This window comes from Chrysemys picta, unplaced genomic scaffold, assembly GCF_011386835.1.
Source record: "Chrysemys picta bellii isolate R12L10 unplaced genomic scaffold, ASM1138683v2 scaf457, whole genome shotgun sequence".
In the NCBI taxonomy this organism is placed as follows: domain Eukaryota; kingdom Metazoa; phylum Chordata; order Testudines; family Emydidae; genus Chrysemys; species Chrysemys picta.
This window is the reverse complement of record NW_027053164.1, coordinates 41,542-50,000: the sequence shown is the minus strand read 5'-3', so window position 1 is coordinate 50,000 and position 8,459 is coordinate 41,542. Positions and strand designations below refer to the sequence as shown.

The window sequence follows — 8,459 nt, the reverse complement described above, 5'->3', positions numbered from 1 at the left end:
TAAATATGAGTCAACAGTGTGATGCTGTTGCAAAAAAAGCAAACCTGATTCTGGGATGTATTAACAGGTGTGTTGTGAGCAAGACACGAGAAGTCATTCTTCCGCTCTACTCTGCTCTGGTTAGGCCTCAGCTGGAGTATTGTGTCCAGTTCTGGGCACCGCATTTTAAAAAAGATGTGGAGAAATTGGAAAGGGTCCAGAGAAGAGCAACAAGAATGATTAAAGGTCTTGAGAACATGACCTATGAAGGAAGGCTGAAAGAATTGGCTTTGTTTAGTTTGGAAAAGAGAAGACTGAGAGGAGACATGATAGCAGTTTTCAGGTATTTAAAAGGGTGTCATAAGGAGGAGGGAGAAAAGTTGTTCACCTTAGCCTCTAAGGATAGAACCAGAAGCAATGGGTTTAAACTGTAGCAAGGGAGGTCTAGGTTGGACATTAGGAAAAAGTTCCTAACTGTCAGGGTGGTTAAACACTGGAATAAATTGCCGAGGGAGGTTGTGGAACCCCAGAACCCCGACCAGGGGTATTCTATCTGCTACCCAAGATCCATAAACCCGGAAACCCTGGACGCCCCATCATCTCAGGCATTGGCACTCTGACGGCAGGATTATCTGGCTATTTGGCCTCTCTCCTCAGGCCCTATGCTACCAGCACTCCCAGCTATCTTCAAGACACCACCAACTTCCTGAGGAAACTACAATGCATTGATGTTCTTCCTAGAAACACCATCCTGGCCACCATGGATGTAGAAGCACTTTATACCAATATTCCACATGAGGATGGACTACAAGCTGTCAGGAACAGTATCCCTGATGAGGCCACAGCAAGCCTGGTGGCTGAGCTTTGTGACTTTGTCCTCACCCACAACCATTTCAGATTTGGGGACAACTTATACCTTCAAGTCAGTGGCACTGCTATGGGTACTCGCATGGCCCCACAGTATGCCAACATTTTTATGGCTGACTTAGAACAACGCTTCCTCAGCTCTCGTCCCCTAGTGCCCCTCCTCTACTTGCGCTACATTGACGACATCTTCATCATATGGACCCACGGAAAGGAGGCCCTTGAAGAATTCCACCTGGACTTCAACAATTTCCACCCCACCATCAACCTCAGCCTGGACCAGTCCACACAAGAGATCCACTTCCTGGACACTACAGTACAAATAAGTGATGGTCACATAAACACCACCCTATACCGGAAACCTACTGACCGCTATACGTACCTACATGCCTCCGGCTTCCATCCAAGACACATCACACGATCCATTGTCTACAGCCAAGCCCTAAGATACAACCGAATTTGCTCCAACCCCTCAGACAGAGACAAACACCTACAAGATCTTTATCAAGCATTCGTAAAACTACAATACCCACCTGGGGAAGTGAGGAAACAGATTGACAGAGCAAGATGGGTACCCAGAAATCACCTACTACAGGACAGGCCCAACAAGGACAATAACAGAACACCACTGGCCATCACATACAGCCCCCAGCTAAAACCTCTCCAGCGCATTATCCACGATCTACAACCTATCCTGGAAAATGATCCCTCACTCTCACAGACCTTGGGAGGCAGGCCAGTCCTCGCTTACAGACAACCCCCCAACCTGAAGCAAATACTCACCAGCAACTACACACCACACCACAGAAACACCAACCCAGGAACCTATCCCCGTAGCAAACCTCGTTGCCTACTCTGTCCCCATATCTACTCTGGCAACAGCATCAGAGGACCCAACCACATCAGCCACACCATCAGGGGCTCATTCACCTGCACATCCACTAATGTCATATATGCCATCATGTGCCAGCAATGCCCCTCTCCCATGTACATTGGCCAAACCGGACAGTCCCTCCGCAAAAGAATAAATGGACACAAATCGGACATCAGGAATGGTAACATACATAAGCCAGTAAGTGAACACTTCAATCTCCCTGGTCATTCTATTACAGATTTAAAAGTCACTATCATTGAACAAAAAAACTTCAGAAACAGACTTCAAAGAGAAACAGCAGAACTAAAATTCATTTGCAAATTCAACACCATTAATCTGGGCTTGAATAGGGACTGGGAGTGGCTGGCTCACTACAGAAGCAGCTTTTCCTCTCCTGGAATTGACACCTCCTCATCTATTATTGGGAGTGGACTACATCCACCTTGATTTTTGAATTGGCCCTGTCAACACTGGTTCTCCACTTGTGAAGTAACTCCCTGCTCTCCATGTGTCAGTATATAATGCCTGCATCTGTAACTTTCACTCTATGCATCCGAAGAAGTGAGGTTTTTACTCACGAAAGCTTATGCCCAAATAAATCTGTTAGTCTTTAAGGTGCCACCAGACTCCTTGTTATTTTCCTAATGTCCCCAGTGATTCTACGGGACAAAATCCCAGGGAGGGAATAAAATTCTGCCACCTTAAACTAGTGTTTTCCATGCCTAGAATTCAGATGGCACCAGGTGGATCAGACTGAACAGGTTACAAACCTCTCCGAGGCACTTACTTTCTCAACAGGGACTTCTGTTTTCTAGTAAAATGGGTAAAAGGAAAGGAGAAAACTCGAAAGAGGCTCCTGCTCGAACACACATACGTGAACCCTAATACTCTCTCAGTCCTCAAAGAGAGCTCGAGAAGGAGACTTGCTGAAGCAAAGCCACAGGGGTCTCTGAGGTTTCCCTGGCCCTGCGCCCCTGTTTTGCCTGGCTGATGTGAGCATCTCTCTCTGAGGTCACCACCTCCCTAACAACTTTGACCAATAGGCTGAGCTCCTGCAAAAGGCCTTTGTGATGTCACTGCCACACCCACCCATCCCCTGAAGTGCTAATATCCTGCTGCTGGCCTGACACTTTGAAGGTCTGAGCTACTCTCTGTGGATCACCCCACTCAATGCGTCTTCATTCTAGGAAGCAAGCCGGTTAGACAGTAAAACATTAGAGCCTGCTCCTAATGCTACACTCAGTGTTTCCAAAATTAGTAGACTTTATGGCCACAAGAGACCTTTAGACCATCTCATCTAAGCCACTGCATATCATAGGCTTCCTGTATAGTACAATAGTTACTTTTTGGGCACACACATTCCAGAAAGGCATCTAGTCTTCATTCAATGACATCAAGAGATGGAGAATCCACCACTTTCCCTTTTAGTGAGTGCCAGGGGACTCCATTTCTCCTTCCACTAGCTCCCCCATTTACAGTGAGCCAGAGCAGTACCTGCAGCAGGGAGCGGGAGTTGCTGAAGGCCTCAGAGGCACAGCCCCAGCAGTGTCTCAGGCACCTGGCCCAAGTGACGGATGATGCGGAGCTGGTGCAGAACTTTGGCGGTGACGTCCTCCTGCTGCAAGGGAACGAGAACCTGTCAGAGACCCAAACGCCCCGAGGAATGAGAGGAAATTAAGGCCACCTGGAACCAGCAGTATTTCCAATCAGCACCTGCCCACCACTGAGGGATGAATTCACCTCCTGAACCCCAGAATGGAGTCTTCTTGTCCTTTCTAGTAACCTCCAGTGCCAACCCCCCTCCTTCTAGGGTGAGCTCCTGCTACCTCCCCCTCAGTGCCCTTGACAGCTGTTCCACCTCCAAACCACAGATCAAGTTATCAGAACCCTCTTCTCCACCCCCACCCAGGTTGGGCAGGGAGGCGACTCTAGCAGGGGGGGGCAGGAGGGATTCTGGCAAGAGTGAAGTAGGTTTCAGGGAGGTTGAGATCTTGCCCCAAGTCATCCCAGACACTAATGCGAAGCCACAGGATGGCAGCATCTAGTGTCAGTGGAGTCCAAGCACTATTTCAACCCCACAGTTTTGGATCAACTTCCCACAAGGGGAGGTGAAGAGCACCCCCAGCAACACACACACACACACCACTCCTGGTGGTGGGAGGGGAACAGGAGAAAGGACAAAAGAAGTAAGAGATGAAGAGAAAGGAAGGAGGGATGGAGGAAAAGGTAAAACGAAAAGGACAAACCCTAATGTCCCCAGTGATTCCACGGGACAAAATCCCAGGTGGACTATAAAATTCTGCAACCTTGAACTAGTGTTTTCCATGCCTAGAATTCAGCTGGCACCAGATGGATCAGACTGAGCAGCTTCCAAAACCTCTTGGAGGCTCTTACCTTCTAAATAGGGACGTCTGTATTCTAGTAAAATCAGTAAAAGGAAAGGAGACAACTCGAAAGAGGCTCCTGCTCGCACTCACATTCATCAACCCTAATACTCTCTCAGTCCTCAAAGAGAGACCTCGAGAAGGAGACTTGCTCAAGCAAAGCCACAGGGGTCTCTGAGGTTTCCCTGGCCTTGCAACACTGTCCTGCCTGGATGATGTCAGCATCTCTCTCTGAGGTCACCACCTGCCTAACACCTTTGACCAATAGGTTGACGTCCTGCAAAAGGCCTTTGTGATGTCACTGCCACACACACCCATCCCCGGAAGTGCTAATGTCCTGCTGCTGGCCTGACACTTTGAAGGTTTGAGCTACTCTCTGTCCATCACCCCACTCAATGCGTCTTCATTCTAGGAAGCAAGCCGGCTAGACAGTAAAACATCAGAGGCTGCTCCCAACGCTACACTCAGTTTTAAGAAAATTAGGAGACTTTATGGCCAGAAGAGAAATTTAGAGCATCTCATCTAACCCCTTGCATATCATGGGCTTCCTGTATAGCACAACAGTTACTTTTTTGAAAAACACATTCCAGAAAGTCATCTAGTCTTCATTCAATGACATCAAGACATGGAGAATCCACCACTTACCCTTTTAGTGAGTGCCAGGAGGCTCCATTTCCCTTTCCACTAGCTCCCCATTTACAGTGAGCCAGAGCAGTACCTTAAGCAGGGAGGGATGAATTCACCTACTGAACCCCAGAATGGAGTCGTCTTCTCCTTTCTAGTAACCTCCAGTGCCAACCCCCCTCCTTGTAGGGTGAGCTCCTCCTACCTCCCCCTCAGTGCCCTTGACAGCTCTTCCACCTCCAAACCACACCTCAAGTTATCAAAACCCAATTCTCCACCCGCACACAGGTTGGGCAGGGAGGCGGCTCTAGAAGGGGGGGCAGGAGGGATTCTGGCAGCAGTGAAGTGGGTTGTGGGGAGGTTGAGATCTTGCCCCAAGTCATCCCAGAAACTAATGATAAGCCACACGATGGCAGCATCTAGTGTCAGTGGAGTCCAAGCACTATTGCAACCCCACAGTTTTCGATCAATTTTCCACAACGGGAGGTGAAGAGCACCCCCAGCAACACACACACACACCTGCAGTGTCTCAGGCAGCTGGCGCAAGTGCCAGATGATGCGGAGCTAGTGCATCACTTTGGCGGTGACGTCCTCCTGCTGCAAGGGAACGAAAACGTGTCAGAGACTCAAACGCCCCGAGGAATCAGGGGGAATTAAGGCCAACTGGAACCAGCAGTATTTCCACTCAGCAACTGCCCACCACTGAGGGATGAATTCACCTCCTGAAGCCCAGAATGGAGTCTTTTGTCCTTTCTAGTAACCTACAGTGCCAACCCCCCTCCTTGTAGGGTGAGCTCCTGCTACCTCCCCCTCAGTGCCCTTGACAGCTGTTCCACCTCCAAATCACAGCTCAAGTTATCAGAATCCTCTTCTCCACCCCCACCCAGGTTGGGCAGGGAGGCAGCTCTAGCAGGCGGGGCAGGAGGGATTCTGGCAGCAGTGAAGTGGGTTGCGGGGAGGTTGAGATCTTGCCCCAAGTCATCCCAGACACTAATGCTAAGCCACAGGATGGCAGCATCTAGTGTCAGTGGAGTCGAAGTACTATTTCAACCCCACAGTTTTGCATGAACTCCCCACAAGGGGAGGTGAAGAGCACCCCCAGCAACAAACATACACACACACACCGCTCCTGGTGGTGGGAGGGGAACAGGAGAAAGGACAAAAGAAGTAAGAGATGAAAGGAAAGGAAGGAGGGATGGAGGAAAACTTAAAATGAAAAGGACAAATCCTAATGTCCCCAGTGATTCCACGGGACAAAGTCCCAGGTGGGCTATAAAATTCTGCCACCTTGAACTAATGTTTTCCATGCCTAGAATGCAGATGGCACCAGGTGGATCAGACTGAAGAGGTTACAAACCTCTCCGAGGCTCTTACTTTCTCAACAGGGATGCCTGTTTTCTAGTAAAATCAGTAAAAGGAAAGGAGAAAACTCGAAAGAGGCTCCTGCACGCACTTAAATACGTGAACACTCTCTCAGTCCTCAAAGAGAGACCTCGAGAAGGAGACTTGCTGAAGCAAAGCCACAGGGTCTCTGAGGTTTCCCTGGCCCTGTGCTCCTGTCCTGTCAGGCTGATGTCAGCATCTCTCTCTGAGGTCACCACCTCCCTAACACATTTGACCAATAGGCTGACGTCCTGCAAAAGGCCTTTGTGATGTCACTGCCACACCCAACCAATGCTAATGTCCTGTTGCTGGCCTGAGACTTTGAAGGTTTGAGGTTGTCATAACTATAAAGGGAAGGATAACAGCTGTCCTGTGTACAGTACTATAAAATCCCTCCTGGCCAGAGACTCCAAAATCCTTTTCCCTCTAAAGGGTTAAGAAGCTCAGGTAACCTGGCTGGCATCTGACCTAAAGGACCAATAAGGGGACAAGATACTTTCAAATCTTGGGGAGGGGAAGGCTTTTGTTTCTGTTCTTTGTTTGTGTGGGTGTTCGCCCTCGGGACTGAGAGGGACCAGACATCAATCCAGGTTCTCCACATCTTTCTAAACAAGTCTCTCCTATTTCAAACAAGGCGTGTTAGTTTTCCTTTGTTTTCTCAACTTGTAAATGTACCTTTTACTAGAGTGTTTATCTTTGTTTGCTGTACTTTGAACCTAAGACTAGAGGGGAGTCCTCTGAGCTCTTTAAGTTTGATTACCCTGTAAGGTTAATTTCCATACTGATTTTACAGAGATGGTTTTTACCTTTTTCTTTAATTAAAAGCCTTATTTTTAAGAACCTGATTGATTTTTTCTTGTTTTAAGATCCAAGGAGTTTGGATCTTGATTCACCAGGAGTTGGTGGGAGGAAGGAGGGGAATGGTTAATTTCTCCTCCTTTTAGATCCAAGGGGGTTGGATCTGTATTCACCAGAAGTTGGTGGGAGGAAGGAGGGGGGATGGTTAATTTCTCCTTGTTTTAAGATCCAAGGGGTTTGGATCTGTATTCACCAGGGAATTGGTGAAAGGTTTCTCAAGGCTACCCAGGGGAGGAAATTAGCCTTGGGATGGTGGTTAAGCTTAGAAGTTTTCATGCAGGCCCCTACATTTGTATCCTAAACTTCAAAGTGGGGATACAGCCTTGACACAGGTACTCTCTGTGGATCACCCCACTCAATGCGTCTTCATTCTAGGAAGCAAGCCGGCTAGACAGTAAAACATCAGAGGCTGCTCCCAATACTACACTCAGGCCTTGGCTACACTTACCCGCAAGTTCGACGGCTGGAAATCGAACTTCTGGGTTCGACTAGTCTGGACGCGATAAGTCGAACCCGGAAGTGCTCACCGTCGACTGCGGTACACCAGCTCGCCGAGAGGAGTACCGCGGAGTCGACGGGGGAGCCTGCCTGCCGAGTGTGGACCAAGGTAAGTTTGAACTAATTCGAACTAAGGTACTTCGAACTTCAGCTACGTTATTCACGTAGCTGAAGTTGCGTACCTTAGTTCGAATTAGGGGGGGTAGTGTAGACCAAGCCTTAGTGTTTCCAAAATTTGTAGACTTTATGGCCACAAGAGACCTTTAGAGCATCTCATCTAAGCCCCTGCATATCATAGGCCTCCTGTATAGTACAATAGTTACTTTTTGGGCACACACATTCCAGAAAGGCATCTAGTCTTCACTCAATGACATCAAGAGATGGAGAATCCACCACTTTCCCTTTTAGTGAGTGCCAGGGGGCTCCATTTCCCCTTCCACTAGCTCGACATTTACAGGGAGACAGAGCAGTACCTGCAGCAGGGAGCGGGAGTTGCTGAAGGCCTCAGAGGCGCAGCCTCTGCAGTGTCTCAGGCACCTGGCGCAAGTGGCGGATGATGCGGGTGCATCACTTTGGCCGTGACGTCCTCCTCCTGCAAGGGAACGAGAACCTGTCAGAGACTCAAACGCCCCGAGGAATCTGGGGGATTTAAGGGCACCTGGAACCAGCAGTATTTCCACTCAGCACCTGAACACCACTGAGAGATGAATTCACCTCCTGAACCCCAGAATGGAGTCTTCTTGTCCTTTCTAGTAACCTCCAGTGCCAACCCCGCTCCTTCTGGGGTGAGCTCCTGCTACCTCCCCCTCAGTGCCCTTGACAGCTGTTCCACCTCCAAACCACACCTCAAGTTATCAGAACCCTCTTCTCCACCCCCACCCAGGTTGGGCAGGGAGGTGGCTCTAGCAGGGGGGGCAGGAGGGATTCTGGCAGCAGTGAAGTGGGTTGCGGGGAGGTTGAGATCTTGCCCCAAATCATCCCAGACACTAATGCTA

At 49.1% G+C, this 8,459-nt stretch overlaps 1 long non-coding RNA gene across 1 annotated transcript; it reads right to left on the bottom strand.

The window, feature by feature from the left end:
• Positions 1–3,210: 3,210 nt before the first annotated feature.
• Positions 3,211–8,048, bottom strand: LOC135978810 (uncharacterized). The gene is made up of 3 exons (XR_010596174.1): positions 7,938–8,048; positions 5,245–5,322; positions 3,211–3,335 (listed from the first exon to the last, which is right to left on the bottom strand). It is a non-coding gene; the product is annotated as an uncharacterized LOC135978810 (long non-coding RNA).
• Between the last annotated feature and the right edge of the window lie 411 nt (positions 8,049–8,459).